Raw genomic sequence first — 17,484 nt, 5'->3', positions numbered from 1 at the left:
GGGGCAGTGGGGGACACTCGGGGTGGCCCAGGGGCATCGATCCAGAAACAGGTATCTGCCAGGTGGCTGGCCTCCGTCCATCACCTCCCCCATTCCCTGCCCCCGTCACCTCCCCACCCCCTCCCCCATCACCTCCCTCCCATCCTCCTCGCCCCCCCACACAGCGAGCACGCCCCAGCTCCCAGCTCTGCGGCAGCACATGGAAAATTGGAGGCAGCAGGATGCTCCCGAGCAGGGAGGAGGCAAGAGCCCTGCCAAGCGCGTAAGGGCCGCACTAACAGGCTTCTCACTGTGGCCGCACTGATTTATGAGGCTGTCTGGGAGCCCGGCCAAGTCTGTAAGTCATGGACAATTAGGAGGCGTGCTCCAGCCCTCAGCCCCGTCCGCCTCTCGGGCTCCAGGCCCAGCTGCACCCCTCCCAAACAGCGTCGGCCCCCACGGAGACCCCTCGGAGGGCCCCAGGGTGCGGGTCCTGAGTCTACTTTGCAGATGAGGACACTGAGGGCCAGGACACCTTGGACATTGGCCGCTGAGTTGGTGGCAGTGCCCGGGGTCTTGCCTGTCATCCCAGCGGCATCTTTGGCTCAAAGGCCCACTTTGACATCTTGGGAGCTCTACCCAAGGGCCAGGAGGGCAGTGCCTGGGAAGGGGACAGAAAGGGAGGAGGCCACTCAGAACAGCCACCCCGACACCTCCAGACTAATAAGGAAGAGGTGTCATGACCTTCATACCAAACACCTCCAAATCCCAGTGTCGTCGGGTGCCAGGGTCTTCGTGCCCCTGGAGTCTGGGAATCACAGTACCTGGTGCCAGGAAGAGCTTCCGAAGCATTCCACCCCACCTCGGGCTCCGACAGCACACCTCCCACCCAGCCTGATAGAGCTCTAGGGAACCAGGAGTCCTGAGATTTCCTCCAGTGAGTGCCTGAAACGTGGTCCTAGATGCTCCTGGAGGAGCACTGTGCAACAGAACTTGGTTTGATGGTGGAGACGCTCTGCCGTCCAGTAGGGCTCCGCTCGCCGCACGTGGCCCCGAGCATCTGAAATGTGGCTAGTGGGATGGGGGCACTCAATCTTTAAATGTCAGTTGGTGTTAATTAATTTAAATGTAAATAGCCACATGTGTAAGTTTGCAGATATGATATGGGATGCCCGGTTACATTAGAATTTCAGACAAACGATAGGTCATTAACTCGCCCACATATGTCTCATGCAGTATTTGGGACATACTTGAGTGAGACACATTTATGCTAAAAAATGACTTGCTGTTCACCTGAGATTCAGGTTCGACCTGGAGTCCTGTGTTTATCGGACAGCGCTGCCCCGTGCTAGCGGCTCCTGCGTAAGACAGCACATCTATAAGAGATAAGTGGATGGGCAGCTCCCTGGACATATGGTGTTGGGGATCCTGGGTTAAGCCAAATGACACAGGCGGAGGGGCTGCGGGGTCCAAGAGACAGGGACAGGATGGGGTCCTCCCTTCGCCGGATCCTTCCTGAACCTGGGGTGGGGGGCACAGGCCCCTAAATAGCCTCCCTGGGCCTGGGCTTGCCTTCTAGACCCTGCAGAGCAAGGAGCAGAAGCAGCTGATGCCCTGCCCTGACCACACACGTGCCCCGCGCCCAGGCACACGCCCCTCCGTGCACACACACTCAGCTCGGGGAGGGCGCCGCACACCTCCGGCCGCCCACACGGAGAAGTATTATAAACATCTGCAACAACGTAGACAAAACAGTCTATTGTAGCGGCCTCTCCGCCTCCCGCCCCCGGCCCCCGGAGCTGGGGTGAGGTTGGCATGGCGTGGGGAGCGCCTGGGCCCCCGCCAGGGTGTCCTCTGTTTGCACAAGAGGAGGTGTTTTCGTCTGAGGGCAGTCTGTGTGCTGTGGCCTTTGTCGTGTCTGCTACTGAAATTTCCTGTCTCTGTTATTCTCTTCTCCAGTAAGACCATCTGAAACCCAAAACTTTTATTGCCCCTTTTAAAAAGGCTTTCCAGCTCCCATCCACCTCGGATGCTGTCCTGCTCCCGGGGCTGCGATTGTAGTTAGGAGAAGCTGCCGCTGCAGGAATTCGCACTGGTCTCGGCCGCAGGGGCTTGGCGGGAGGGCCTGCAGGAAGGAGGGCCAGGTATGTGGGCAAAACTAATTCTGCAGAGTCGGCAAGAAGCCCCAGGGCGGACATTGTGGCTTGCTGGTTAGCTGGTTAGCTGGTTAACAAAGCTAGCTGAGCAACATGGTTAGCGGCCACACAGGGCACGCGCCGCCGGGGGACCTGGCTGCTATCCTGGCCACCCCCGCCCAGCTCGCCGCCCCGGGGCCCAGCTCTTCCCATCTCTGCAGCCAGCGTCCTCCGACTGGGAGCAGAAGCCTGGCTCTGCCGGCCACTCAGGCCTGTTACAGAGAACTGAGTCAGAGGCTGGCTGGACTGGAAAGGTCTCTGGAAAGTAGAAAGGGCAGAAAGAGGAGGCGGGAGGGCAGGGAGTTCAGGTGTAGAGGCAAGGAAATCAGCCTGGGTCCAACTCTCCCTCTATGGCCGCAGGCAAGCTCCCTGCTTTCTCCCAGATCTCCTGGCCTCAGTTTCCCCATTTTTAATAGTGCCCACCTACGAGTGATGTCAAGATTAAATGAGATAACTAAATACAAAGCACTTAGCACCTAGTTTTTTAAATGGCTTTTTTTTAATGGCATCATTATTATTTTCATTATCAGTTATCGTGAGCAAGCAAGGGGGTCTCTAGAATGTAGTAGAGGGGTCCTTACCATCAGGGGACATTCACCCTAGTCATGGCACCAAATACCCCCATTTTCCAAGGAAACAAAATGCTTCAAACCGAGTGTTTATTATGGATTAAGGAAGTAAGCAAAGAAGGCTGCCTGGAAGAGGCAGGTTTGAGACTGAAACTAGAAAAGCAAAGTGGACAGAACCACATGAGCCTGCAGATGCCTGGCTCTCGGGCCTCATCTCTGACGGCTTCACAGTTCCATGGTTCTGAGTCTCACCATTCCCCTGTGCGCTGAACCTCCCCCCACCTCCTGCTTCCTTCCAGTCAGAGTCACAAGAAAACCACAGCTGCCTCGATGGAGAGAATGGTGCCAACAGCTGGACTGTCCTTGCTTCCATCGCTGGCACGATGTGTGTTCCAGGACAAGAGAGAGGTGGTTAGGCCTGGTGTGCGTCTGTCTGTGCTCACGGTCACCCGTGGCCAAAGCTGGCCATGCTGGGCCTTTCTCCTACCTGTAGCTGTCTTGCTGGCAGGAGGCTCGTGGCTCCTAGAAGAGCCCACGCTTGAGAGATGACTAGTCAGTGCCCTCAGAAGCCTTAGCCTTGACCCTTTGCTGACCTGTCCCCCAGGAGCAGGATGTAGGGGCTCATGCACTGGGAAAGTAACTGGCTCTGGAGTGCTCACTCCCCAGGAGCCCTGTGACCTTGGATGACCTTCAGCCCCCAACATCTCTAGAAGTAGGGACCAGTGCTTATCCTGCTGGGGCCGTCCAACGGGATGATGGAGGTCACGGCACCTCCCCAACACTCCCCACTGCAGACAACCTGTCTGGCTCAGGAAGGCCAGCAGAGGCTCACAGGACCCTCCATCTCACCAGCAAACGGGCGCCATATTGTCAAGCTGCCGTCTTGCCCAGAGTGAGTAGGAGCATGAACTCTGCGTCACCCACCCATGTGAACTGTGGAAAGGCAGAAGGACGACAGCTTGATCCCGCCCCCAAGGGAGCCCCTTTAGCGGGGGAGACAGAGCTCCCCCAGGAGGCAGGCAGCAGATGCCCCAGGTTTGGGGCCAGGCTGAGTGGGCCTGGGTCTCTGGACTGAAGGTCGCAGGGAAGGAAAAGCCAGCATGGCCTGGAATTGCACATCCAGCCCAATTACTTTCTTCTCTTCCGAGAAGTTGGGCCTCTCGTGCCTTCATTGGGTTTTGTTTTCCTAACAGCTCGGTTAACGGGAGTCTCTGGCCAAGGGCTCCAGCCGGAGCCAGGCTATCGGGTAGCTGTGGCCACATCTGGAAGACGTTTGGCAGAGCCCCTGGCCCCCCGCACCGCGGCAGCGGGCCTCAAAGCCGCAGCTGATAAGCGCCTGCTGCCGGCTTGGGCTCCGGGAAGCTGCCGGCCTCAGACCAACAGCCCTGACTTCCAGGGCTGGGAGGGGAGGGGCAGAAGGAACGGGGCGTTCTCTGGCCTCAGGTCTCTAGCCAGTTCCAGAAATCACATAATGGCATAACCCAAGATGTGGGCACAAAAGGCGCCCTCAGAAGTGGCGAGGGCTGGTGGATCCCTCTGCAGATGCCTGCTCATCCCTGCTGAGCCTCACGATGCCCACGTCCCACGAATCACCCCCATGTCAGACTTGACATCCTGGAAGAGGCTCTCACACCCGCGATCCCGTCCTCATCCTAGTACATCTTGGCTATCTTGGCTGTCTCCATTCCACAGGTTGGAAAACTGAGGATCAACGAAGTGTCAGTGTGCCTGAGACCTCACGCTCATAGAGCCGAGACTTGACCCCGTTTGGCTTGGGGTTTAATAGTCCTGAGTGCTGTCTGCTGCCCCTCATGGCCTCCCTTGTCCTCTGCCTGATGGCACAACTTCGCTGTGGACAATCCGCTGGGCGCTGCACTGTACTCTAGTGCTCAGGGACTGGGCTGCTGGGTTCACTGCTCCCGTTGTGCAGTGGTGGCTCCCCCACAGCGCGGGAGCCCTGGCCCCCACACACACACAAGCCTGGTGCGTGACTGATCATGCAGGCAGCGCCTGGCCGATAAACCAGTGCAGGATTCAGAAAAGGAGCAATGAAGGAGAGGAGGCGGAGGGAATAGAAGGCCAGCCGCTGGCTTCCATCGTGCCTTCCGGACACTTCCATGAGCTGCTTGGCTTCTATTGACTCTTGAGCCTCTCAGCCACCCTCTGAGACAGGCACCATGATCGCCCCCATTCTGATTTCCATGATGGTGTCTTCTTTCTTAATTTGCAGAGAAGGGGGTTTTCAAGCTATTTGATCATTGTTATTGTTATTGATTTCTGACTGGTGCTGAGGTCAGTCCGTGAGATGCTGATGCTGTGAAATGGGCTAAGATTTGCCTCATGACCCAGGATGTGGTCAATTTTCCTGACCGCCCAGTGGGGTCTGCAAAGGATGTGTCCTCTTCACGTTCTGTACAAGTCCATCAACTCGAGCTTGTTGATTGAGTTGTTTAAATCTTCTAATCCTTCTAAGTATTTGCTGTCAATTACTGAAAGGCGGGGAATGAATCTCCTACTTGGGAAAGAACAACCTTTAAAACAAAGGATGCGGGGGTGCTGGGCCAGTGGCATAGTGGTTAAGTTTGTGCACTCCGCTTCCGTGGCCCAGGGTTCGCACATTCGAATCCCAGGCACGGACAAACACAGCGCTCAGCAAGCCATGCTGTGGCAGCGTCCCATATACAAAATAGAGGGAAATGGGCACAGATGTTAGCTCAGAGCCAATCTTCCTCAGCAAAAAGAGGAAGATTGGCAACAGATATTAGCTCAGGGCCAATCTTCCTCACCAAAAAAAAAGACAAAAACAAAAGATGCTGGGACAAACGAAGATCCCCATGTAAAAAAAATGAGCCTCATCCCTTACCTCACACTGTGCCCCAAAATTAACTCGGAAAAATCAGAAAGCTTCTAGCATAGCATATAAGAGAAAATTTTCATGACCTTGGGTTAGGTGAAGATTTCTTAGATATGACACCAAAAGTGTAATCCATCAAAGAAAAAAATTGATAAACTAGACTTGATCAAAATTTAAAACGTTTGCCCTTCGAAAGACCTACTATGAAAAATTTAAAAGACAGGAAAGAGACTGGGAGGAAATATTTGTAAAACAAGTATATGACAGAGGATTTGTATCCAGAATGCATAAATAAACTTTCAAAACTCAGTGATAAGAAGATAAACAACTCAAGGAAAAATGGGCAAACAATTTCAACAGACACTTCACCAAAGATTTATGAAGGTCCAATCAGTACACAAGAAGATGCTCCACATCACTAGTCATCAGTGAAATGCAGATCAGACAGCAATGAGGTCCTACCTCACACCCTCTAGGAGTCTGTAATCAAAAAGACAAAATTTCACATAAATAGAATCATCCAATTTCTAGAAGAAATGAAACTATAGTGACAGCAACAGATGGGTGGCTGCCTAGGACAGGGAGTTTGGGGAGCAGGGCTCAGCTACAAATGGGCACAGGGGAACTTTCCGGGGTGATGGAAGCATCCTAAAGCTGGATTGCAGTGAGGGTTACATAATGCTGTAAATTTACAAAAACTCATTGAATTTAATATGGGTGGATTCATGATGCATAAATTACACATCTGGAAACCTTTTTAAAAAAAAAAATCTCCCACTCTAATCATGGAGTTATTTCTCCTTGTAGTTCTGCCAAATTTTGTTTTATATATCTTGAGGTCTTGTTATTAGGTTCATTCAAGTTAAGAACAGTTATGTATTTATGGGGAAGCCAATATATCAAATGTTTTTATCACTAAGCAATGAAATAGTTTAGTAGTACTTTTTGACTTAAAGTATATTTTTCTGGTGTGAATATAGTCTTTCCAACTTACTCTGGCTTAGGATTTACATAAACTCTTCCATTCTATCTTTTTTCAGCTTTATGTTTTAGATATGTTTCTTATAAATACAAGCTGGATTTTGTCCTTTTTATCTGGCCTGAAATCATTGTCTTTTAACTGCAACATTCTATTTGCTTCCAGATATTGTAATTGTCAATATATTTGGACTAATTTCTACCATCTTATTTTGTCTTTTCTATTTATTCCTCCGTTTCTATGTTTCTTTTTCTCTCCTTTCTTGCTTTCTTTTGGATTATTGAGTTTTTTCATTCTACTTTTCTCTCTATTGGTTTAGAATTTCTGCACTCTATTTCTGTTCTTTTAGTGGTTGCTTATCAAAGTTTATACTAAATTAATACTTTGTCTTCCTCTTGAGCATCACAAGGATTTAGAACTTTTTAATTCCAATTATTCCCCTCCTAACTTTAAGGCCATTATTACTTTGTACTTTTGCTCTGTCTTCATTTAAACCCCACGTGACATGTTTACCATCCATATTTGTCTTGATTTGCCCACATGTATCTTTGACTTTCATCCCTCTTATATTCCCGGTGTTCCATCTGGGATTATCTTCCTTCTGCCTCAGATATGTCCTTTAAAACTTCAAGTGCGAACTGTTTGTGGGACATTTCCTCGATTTTTATTTGCCTATAACTGTCTTTATTTTGTGCCTTTTCACTGATATTGACTTCTAGGTTGACAGTCATTTTCTCTCGGCATTTTGACAATATCATTTCTCTATTTTCGAGCTCCCATGGTTGCTATTGTAGAGTAAGCTCTCTGTGTCATTATCGTTGAAAGTAATCTATATTTTCTCTCTGGCTCTTTCCCAAGTCTTCCTTTAGTCTTCGGTGTTCTGCATTTTTACTCTGAGGGGACTGGGTGTGGATTACTTTTTCTTGCTTGAGATTCATTGGGCTTCTTATATTTGTGGGTAACTGTCTTTCATTAGATCTGGAACGGTTTCAGCCTTAATCCTCTTCAAATACTGCCCTGTCTCTATTCTCTCTCTCTTCATTTTCTGGAACTCTAATTAGCAAAATTTTTCCTCCTCACTCTGTTCTCCACGTTTTTCCACATTTCCCAGGTCTTTATCTCTCAGCAGTGCAATTTTCCTAATTTCTTTTGCCTTATCCTTCAGTTCACTAACTCTCTCTTTAGCTGTGTCTAAGCCATTGTTAAACCATCTTTTGGTTTTTAATTTCAAGTATCATGTTTTTTATTTCTAGGAGTAGGCTTGTTCTTTGTTAACATATTCAAGTCCCTTTTATTTCTTCTATAAAACACATTCATTTTGTCTTCTGGGCCTGATATTTCTAATATCTGAACTTTTTGCTAATCTGATTCTACTGCCTGTTGTTCCTGTCAGCTTTCACTCATGCTGCCTTGTTTCCTTGTGTATTTAGTGAATTTTTACTCTGAACTGCTCATTTGCTGTGGAACTTGGTGGAAATTTTCTGAGGCCTGAGATAAAGGCAGATTCCTTTAGAAAGTGTTTGTGTTTGCTTCTGCCACACAACTGGGGCACTCCCTGTCTGAGAATCTTTTAAATTAAAATCCCTTGTTTGAGCTTTGGGGATAATTGAGGGAATGTGGATTCAGGCTGCACACACATGAGAGCCGGTTTATAATGGTGAATTCTTAGTGAATTGTTCCTCTTTCCTCAGCACCAAGGCCTGAGATAAGCAGTGTTGATGCAATACCTAGAGGATTTTCTAGCTTACCTTGACGGTGAGGTGGAGCCCTGGGAATCCTGGATTCATGGAGGTGGTCTTCCGTTGGACCCCCAACATGCCAGGCTTGGCGCTTCACCTTCTGTCCCCTAGCCCCAAAGATGCCAAAAAATGATGCTCCAGTTTACCTGTGAGAATAGAAAAGTTTCAATTCTTCAAATTCAAAAAGAGAAGACAGACTGTTCTTTGACCATTACAACCAATAAACACCGGAACCAGTGTCAATCCGTCCCAGCCTACTGGTGATAGCTCGCTCCAGTCAGCCAATTAGCGGGAGCCACATCCAGGAACCACACACCGTCCACTGAACATCGCCCAGTCCCTAAACGCTCTCTCCCGAATTCCTCCCAGGCCTGGCACCACACTTGCTAAAACTCTATGCTGGGACAGCCGTTTGCTTTGCTCAGGGATCTGCGCCTTGAAATTATGCCTCTCTCTGGCTCAACAGACAATAAATTCAGCTTTTTGTTTCAGATGTGGCACAAAGGTGTCATCCCCTCACACCCAAAGCAGAGCCAGCTTGAGGGTCTCATGTTCCTCTGGGCCCCCTCTTTCCCCATCCTGGCCTGAGGATTCTGCACCTCCTAGCCGGCTCCAGAGGGCATTCGAGAGGGACATCTTGTATTCCATCCAGGATTTGTAGCTGTTGTTAGTGGGAGGGTTTGTACTGGCCATACTGACAGGAAAAGAAATCTTTTACTCTTATTTTACAGATGGGGAAACTGAAGCACAGGGACATTAAATACTCACTCAAGTTCACGCAGCCAGTGAATCAGACTCAAACCTCAGAACCGGGACAGCCAGTCTCCAGGGTCTGTGCGCTTAACCTCTGCCATTCTCAACAAATGAGTCAGTAATTGGTGAATTTATCCATTCACTCATCAACTATTGACTGAGCTTCTTCCAGACGCCCAGCACATTTGAGGCGCTGGAGATACAGCAGTGAATGAGACGGATGACACCACTGCCCTCAGAGGGCTCACACTCCAGGGGAGCGGGCACAGGAGGGAGTGGAGGACGTGTGCAGAGCCCTCCTTCACAGAGGCTCTGTAGAACCGGCAGCAGGGCCAACGGTGGCCGTCAGACGACGGACTTGCACCATTCGGGCTGGATCTCAAGGCTGGGACCCCTCCTGTAAGTGCCCGTGCCCCTGGGAGAGAGCTGCCAGAGGGGGCCCACTGAACCCACGGGTCCCCAGAGGCACAGAGAAGCACCTGGAAGGCACGGCCGAGCCGACATGTGAACACAAGCCTACAGTTTCCCCTCCTCCTGTTGAAGGTGAATGCTCCAGTGTGAACTCAGATAACAGCGTCTGGGCCGAATACCTCTGGATCCAGGGAGGGCAAAGGTCACAGTGGCAGGCTGGCTTCTCTCTGCCGGTGACCCTGGTGGTCATGATGAGGGAGTTATGAGCTGTTCCCCTGGAAATCAGCGACTTCCTTAACTTTACAAGCCTGAGCAAAGGGCATTGCATGGACCGGGCTATAGACAAACCATCTCAGCCCCTGATATACCTGAGAGGCTTAGGAGTCAACACTGTCCCCACAACTCACAAGCTTGGCCTCTGCCTGTAACCCCAAGAGTCGTGGGTCCCCAAAAGGACCCCGACACCTGTGTCCCTTGGTCAGCAGAGCTGCTGGGGAGGGGGTGGACTTTCTGGATGAGGTCATTCAGGGAACAGCTGGACACAGCTGCGTCCTGAGGACATTGCCTCCGCCCCTCCTGGAACACAGGGTCAGACGCCATTCCCAGCACGGGCCCTGCTCCAGGAGGCCAGGCCAGGGGACGACGTGTCCTGGGGCTTGGCTGGCCCCCGTCCCAGCCTGACAAAGCATTCCCCGCCTCCGGCCCTGCAGCGGGAGGACATCTCCAGCCCCAGGCCAGAGGAATGTGTAAGCTGCTCCTCTGGAGGCCTTCCCAAGCCCAGTGACTTCTGTAGGGTAGCGGTGTGCTGGCCTCCCAGAGGGGCTGGGGGCACAGCTGGAGAGGGCGTTGCAGCTTCTGGGACCCCATACTGTGATGCTCACTGACTTGCCCAGGAGCCACCACTGAGACCTGAGGAGTTGGTGGAGCCTGTCCCCAGAACCCTGCACATGGGCCGCTGTGGGCTGAGACTTCCCCCGGCTAAGAACCGCTGCTCTCCTGGCCCCTGCCCAGCAGAACACTGGGGGCCAAGTCACCATTCACCCTCAGCTCGCATTCCAGCTTCAAAACTTCCCATGGCGTCGTGCCGCGTGCCGGGTGAAGCCTACACACCTCCTAGCCAGCTGGCCTCACCTGCTCTCTGGTTTCATCTCCCTTGCAAACTCTGCCCCCGGCACGTACTTTATGCCTCCATGTACATACATGTGTATGAGTGTGTGTGTATGTGTGTATGGGTGGGTGGTGTGCAAATGGACGAGCGTGTGTGCACGTGCACCCTGCTCTTCCCTGGACACCTTCGTGTGCACCTCTGCTCCCTGCCTGTTAAAATCCTGCTCACCCTCCAAAGCCTGGCTCTTCCGTAGCCTCCCTAATGCCCTTCTGAACTGCCCCTTCCGCGAGCCCCTCCCTCCGTCCGTCGCTCATTGCTGAGGGTTGTCTTGTATCCACACATGCGTCTCCCCGCCTGACAGAGCCCCTGCCGGGACCCCATCCACTGACTTGGTCTCCCCTCCAGCTCCCCAGCCCTGCGATCAGCTGCCACCCCGTCAGCGTGTGATGGATGGAGAGCTTTCTGGTATTTTTATTAATTTTTAATTTACTTTTTACCACATCAGCAACACACAGGCAACAATTCTAGTTTTGTTCAAAGCAACCATCTAACTTTTTTCAAAAACGCTCCCAGTCATTCACGTGTGTTGAGAAAAACTCAAAGGTGCAGATGGACAGAGAGAAGACCACCTGAAATCACAGGCCTTTTCCTCTGCAGACACAGGCAGGCAGGGCTGCGGGTGCGAGCTCATTCAATCCTCAGACAGCCCTGAGCCGGGGGTGCTGTTATCACCCACCTTATGGCTGAGGGTGCAGCAGTGCGGAGAAGTCGGGCACGGGCCCGAGGTCAAGGTCAAGTGGGCAGGACTTGGACCCCGGCGGTGGGCTGCAGAGCCCATGGTCTTGCCACTGTGCCCTGCTGTGCACACCGACACCCATCCCTCAGCGGAACTGGATGCTCCTCGCAACCTCCCTGTCTCCCCTCGCCGTCTCTCTCCGTCACCTCCCTAGGTCAGGGGCGCTGTGTTCTTTCTCAGGCCTGTCACATCCCAGCCACAGGTCAGCCCCAGCCGAGACGGGGTGGACAGGAGCTCTGGGAGGGGGCCCTTTCGGGAGGGTTGCAGCCCAGTCAATGGCCCGGCCCCGGGAACCCTTCCCAGAGGCCAGGCCAGCTGCTCCACCCCCAGCCGGCTGGCGGAGTCCAGGATTTCAGCTCCCGACGGAGGGAAGGCCAAGTCTGCTGCAGCTCAGCTTCCCAGAGGCCAGGGGCCTGTTCCAGGTTGTCGAGTCCACAGCTCAGGCCAGCCAGCTCGGGGGGAGAGTTGGGAGGCCCTGAGCAGCGAGGATGCTGCCCTTGACCTCATGCAGAAACTGCGGAGCCTTCTAATCATGAGAAACCGCCTTCCACCCTCCCTCAGAGGAGTGTGCAGATAACTGGAGGACAACTGAGGCTCGAGGCACTCGACGGATCAGAGAAAGCCTGGGTCCTCCAACGGGGGCTCCCTGGGATCTCAGACACCGGACAGCCTCCCTCCCTCTGCAAGGCTGCCGGGGACCAGGGCATGCCCTCCGGCCGCTGAGGGGCTCCCAGCCGTCATCTGGGAGCTGCCCAGAGAGAGGTGTGGGGCTGACTCCACCCAGATCTGGGGGGAGCTTTGCATGAGCCCCTCATTCCAAGAGCATCTGGGAGTGTTTTCAAAGCTAGAGCATCTATGAACCCGAGACTGCCCGCCTGGCCTTTCAGGGGCCAGACCCCCCGGCCAGGCTCTAATCCCAGACCTCGTGCTTAGAGTTCTTGACCCAGATGCCTCCTGTCCGGGCTTTGAAAAAGAAGGAGGGAAAACAGCCAAGGCTGGAGTGGGCGGTCTGGGGAAGGGGCCCATTTCTCAGCAATAGCAAAGGGCCCAATGGGCACTCAACTTTTATTCTCATAGATCAGAGTCTGTGGAAAGAGAAGACCATAGGGCAGGAGAGGGCCTTCCCACCCAGAAGAGCTCGGAGTGCGGCTCTGCGCCCCATGCACACAGACAGCAGTGAGATGGGCCTCCACCAGCTCCCACATCCATGGGCTCCCACCTTGCCACAGTACGAGATCCCGGCAGGCACAGGGGGCTCACGGGCTCCGTGGGGGTGCCCAGCCGTCGGGTTCTGGGGCTGCACCACACACATGCCAGCCCCTGCACTTTGGAGCTTCTCCCTTGCAAGGCCCGTCCAACAGACAATACAGAGTGGCACAAGATCATTGTCCCGACAGAGGCCAGGTGAAGGGGACTTGTGCACTCAGGGCACAGAGAAAGGCAGGCAGGCGTCCCCACAGTGAGGCCTTTGCTCTTGGCCCCCAAGAGCGTCAGGTCAACAGGCAGTGAGGGGGCCATGGGGAGATGGTCAGAGGACTTCCCCGGACCCACCACGGAACCGCTGCTCCTCGGAGCCTCACAGCCTCGGCCCGTGAAATGCACTAGGGCCACCGCTCCCGGGCCGGGGTGTCAGACCTCCGTCCAGGAGGGGCAGGGCACTCAAGATGGAACTTGTCTTGCCTCTGCCCTCGTGTATCGAGCATGTGCCTTCCACCTAGATCACATGTTCATGTGGACCACCACTCACACGGGACCCCACCACTCACATGGGACCCAGGAAGACAGAGGCCGGGAGCCCTGTGAGTCGAAACAGAGAAAGACTAGGGAGCCCTGGCACATAGGCCGCCCCCCTGGTGGGCGCAGGGGAAGACCAGGCCCGGAGGCTTCACGTTGGTTAGGGCTCCGTGTCCCAGCCACGGGGACGCGATCCCTGAGCCTTCTAGCCCACTCTCAACCCCGCCCACAGCCAGGCCTACGCCTGGGGAAAAGGACGAGAAAATGTTCCAAACAGAGGGAGGCCCTGACCCCACAACCAGCAGCCCCTCCCCCCACACCGCTCCCGGAATGTCCAAATCCTCCCTTGCCTCCAAGCCCATGGCCAGTCCCTTTAAGGACAGCGAGGACCTGGTAATCATCCTCCAGGCCCCAGAAAGCAAACCCCGCTCCTTATCTGCACGAAGGAGCCAGCTTCTCAGAAAAGCCACTTCCTCTGGCAGCTAATCTGTCAGCTCTGAGTCCTCCTCACAGTCGGTCCACAAAGCACAGACGAGAGATCTGGTGCCTCCGTAGCCTCCGGGGTCACAGAGCTGCTGTGGGCAGAGCTCCTCAGGCAGACATTCTGCATTCTTCCCAGATGAAGCCTTCAAAGGTTGAGGGCAGCTGAGGGCAGGCACCCCATCTGCCTCTTTCCGTGAAATTGCAGCGGTAATTCCAAACATGTGTGGGCCGTCCAGGGCGACAGGACCAGCTGGAAGCCAGGCCCAGGCCATGTAGACACAGGGACACAAGACTCACAGCCCTGTGCACACATACATCTATGAGTGTCACCCCACGTCCAGGCCAGGCCTGAATGTCCCAGGCTGGCCTCTCCACCCGCCACAGCCTGACTGCCCCCCCAGACACCCTGCTCAGTCTCATGCTCCAGCCACACGTGCTAGGGACACCCACCCCAAAACCAAGACACTTCCCACCCTGGGGCCTCCAGAATGACTTCACCCCTCCCCAGAACTCCACCACCCGGCCGGCCCTGTGTATGCGTGTGATTGCCCTTGGCTTAGGAGCGCTCCGCTGCCAGGAGGCATGCTTATCCCTGCTCCAGGCTGGGTCCAACTCCTGCCCTGTGTGCCATGGGAGCCTGTGCACATGTTTGTCCTGCCCCTGCCTCCTGAGCAGCACCAGACAGAGAGCTCCCTCGGGGCAGGGCCAGTTACGATCCCAGTGCTCGGCCCAGAGCTGGGCACCGAGTGCACGAGAAGCATTTGCCCAACAAGTGGACGCTGTGACAAAGCTCGCCCAGGACCAAGCCAGCCTGTCAAACAGGAAGTGGGTCAATTGAGCGCGTGTGAGCACATACATGCACACACATGCTCAACTGCACAGCACATGAATGTGTGCACGTGTACCTACGGGACACACACGTGCACGTGCACACACATATACATGTGCATGCGTGTCAGCACACTTGTGTGTGTGGAGTGGGCTTGGCTCCCCCAGGGCAGCCACAGGGCCTGCTCAAGGTGACAATGAGGCAGTGTCCTGCACCCAGAGGAGAAGAGCTGGTGGCACCACTCTGTGCGGGATAGCGAGCCCCTGTGCCTGGGGGAGGGATGCTGTCCAAGATGTGCAGATAACCAAGGTCCTGAGATGTTGGGGTGCTCCAAACTCCTCTTCCCAGAGACTCTCATCCCCACCCTCCCTTCTGGAAACTCCCCTGGGGTGGTCTTTGAGGCCAGCAGAGTGGCGGGGGGTCTGAAGCTCCCTCGACCCCCAGGCAATAGCCCAGCCCCTGGTCTCCTCTTGGATCAGGATAAGGAGCCGTCCTGGGTCAGGGCAGCTGAGCTCCTGGGATCTGTGGCCGGTGGCTGGGGCTGCAGGCCTGACACCCTCCCACTGCCCTCTGCCTGTGGCCAGTGAACGTTCCTGAGGGCTGTGGGAGGGAACAGAGGGTGGCCTGGGCCTTGGACAAAGCCCACCAGACAGAAACCAGCCTGCCCAGTGGGAGCATAAACGCTAACGCCCAGGACTGTCCCTGTCTGCAGACTCAGACAGCCCTGTGGTCTTTCCCAGGACAGCGCCGTGGTTCCCGACGGAGATGCAGGAGTCAAAGGGCCAGGATGCAAATTCCAGAGCCACCACCGTGCAGACATTTAACGGGAGATGGCCGGACCTTGTGTGGTGTCCAGTTACTTTGAGCACAGCCCTCGGCATAAGAGGGAGACCCCCGGGGTGGACCCCACCTGTTCCTTGTGGCTTCCCCAGCCCCCAGCACTGCCCATGACAGAACAGGGCGAACCCTTCTCCGCTGGAGAGGTGGCAGCCCACAAACAGGGAGTGAAGCCGGGCACAGGCTCCCCTCAGTCACTTCCCAGGAGTGGAACATAGGCAGGTTGCAGCACAGCACTGAGCCTCAGTCTCCTCTTCTGTGAAATGGGAGAGAACAATCCCACTGCGTCACAGGAAGGGGAGTGATGACCCATGTGTGCATAGACTGTGTTCTGGAAGCACCAACAATGACAGCTGTAAATAAGCAGCCCTCGCGTGCCCCCATCCCTCCTCCACCACTCCAGGAACCCCAAAGATCTACTGCCAGGGGACCCAGCCACAGCTGTGCTCCCAAGCCCCCACCCCCCACCCCCCAAGGGGCCCTTGGGTCCCCCAGTGGAACATTTTTGACATATTCTAAACCGTCAGAAAACAAGGCGAAAATTCAGTCATTGCTTTTGGCGGGAAGTCCACAGGCCAGCACAGGGGCCAAAAATAACCGAGGGGACGCTTCCAGGGCCACCTGCAGCCCTGGGGGCTCTGTCTGAGCATGAGGCTGGAGGGGTCTCGGCGTGACCCTGCCATCTGTCGCCCAGGACTAACCGGGAGACTGGAGGGCCACAGAGGAACGGCCGGGACAGAGCGAGACCATCGCTTACACGCTGCGAGCCAGGAAGCGTCTAGCCATCCGAAAAAATGTAATGTCATACTTGAGCAAGAGAAGCAGCTGGTGTGCTAGCCAGCGGCCCACAAATAGTTGGCTGAGGCCGGGGAGAGGTGTTGGCTGAGGCCGTGAAGGCAGAACCGCCAGGCTGGCCGACCGGGCGGGTCCTCTGCTGGCCAGGTGGGGTTCACTCCCAGCCCCGCCCTCCCCCTGCTGTCTCCCCCAGGGCCTGGCCTGTCCCAACAGCACAGGAGGGGGTGTGAACCTCAGGGCAGTGGAAGCAGGGTCACCGCATCATCTGGCTGGGGTGGGAGACCTGGGTCTGACCCTTCCTGGCACAAAGGCCCAGAGGAGGAAAGAGCTCACGTCACTCGTTCAGATCAGCCCCGAGTCACATCCCAGGCAGCCACCTCCTCTCCTCCAGGCCTCAGATCCTGGTCCAAACGAGGGCTGGAAGCAGACGGTCAAGGTAACAAGCACCGGTCCAGGATGTTGGATGTCGGCTCGGGGCCCCACCCGTGAGCACCCGTGCAGCCTCCCCACTCAGCCGCCCCATTACACAGAGGAGGACGCAGAGGCTCAAGGGGCAGGGGGGTTTGCCCAGTTCGCACAGCAAGGTCTCAACCCCAGGTTGTCTGGCTTCCCTGCTGGGACCTCAGGAGCAGAGAGGGCAGGGGCCACAGCTGTGCCCCGCGGAGGGGCTGATGGCCAGTGAGGGGACAGGGCAGCCTCACCCTTGCCCTTTTCCTGCTGCCTCTTCATGCCTCAAGCAGGAAGCACCTGATACATGTGGGTAGGCTGAAGTCCCCAGGAGCGTCCGCTGGGGGATGTCCAGCCAGGTCTTTGGTGTGAAGGAGGAGAGAGTGGTCCTGCCAGGGCCCGGCCCTCACGACTGGCTGCCCGCCTTGTGAAGAAGGATGCTGTCCCCTCTGCGCACCTGCCCGTCCACCTGTCTGTCCACCTGCCGTCTGTGCAAGCTCCTCTGTCCCATCTCATCGGGCTGTGGTGGGAGGCTTCCACCCGTCCCCTCACTCCTCCCTCTGTGCAGCCCTGACTCCGGATTTCATTCTCACCTTACAGAGGTCATGAGGGGAGAGCAGAGCCGGGACCAGCATGGGCCCCGTGCTTCCAGGGCGCACTTGGTCTCAGACGAGTGGCCCTGCTCCATGGGACCTAGAGCCGCCCGCTTCTCAACAGGGAGCCAGGCCAGGCTGTCCTCCTCCTCCTCCCTCCATCCTTCTCCTCTGAGTGGACAGCTGCCCCCCCTGAGGGGCAGCCGTGCACCAGGAGGGCCCTGACTGTCTTGAGAGCCATCTGCGTGCCTCTGAGGACGATTCCTCGATGCTCCTCTGAGAGTGCAGGGCGAGGAGGGCACACACCCACGTGCCAGCCCCTTACAGTCTTGAGGCCCCTGAATCCCCAGGTGAAGAGTGCGTCGATGCTCTGTATCATCAGG

Source organism: Diceros bicornis, chromosome 28, assembly GCF_020826845.1.
Source record: "Diceros bicornis minor isolate mBicDic1 chromosome 28, mDicBic1.mat.cur, whole genome shotgun sequence".
Classification (NCBI taxonomy): Eukaryota; Metazoa; Chordata; class Mammalia; order Perissodactyla; family Rhinocerotidae; genus Diceros; species Diceros bicornis.
Note: the sequence above shows the minus strand (reverse complement) of the source record.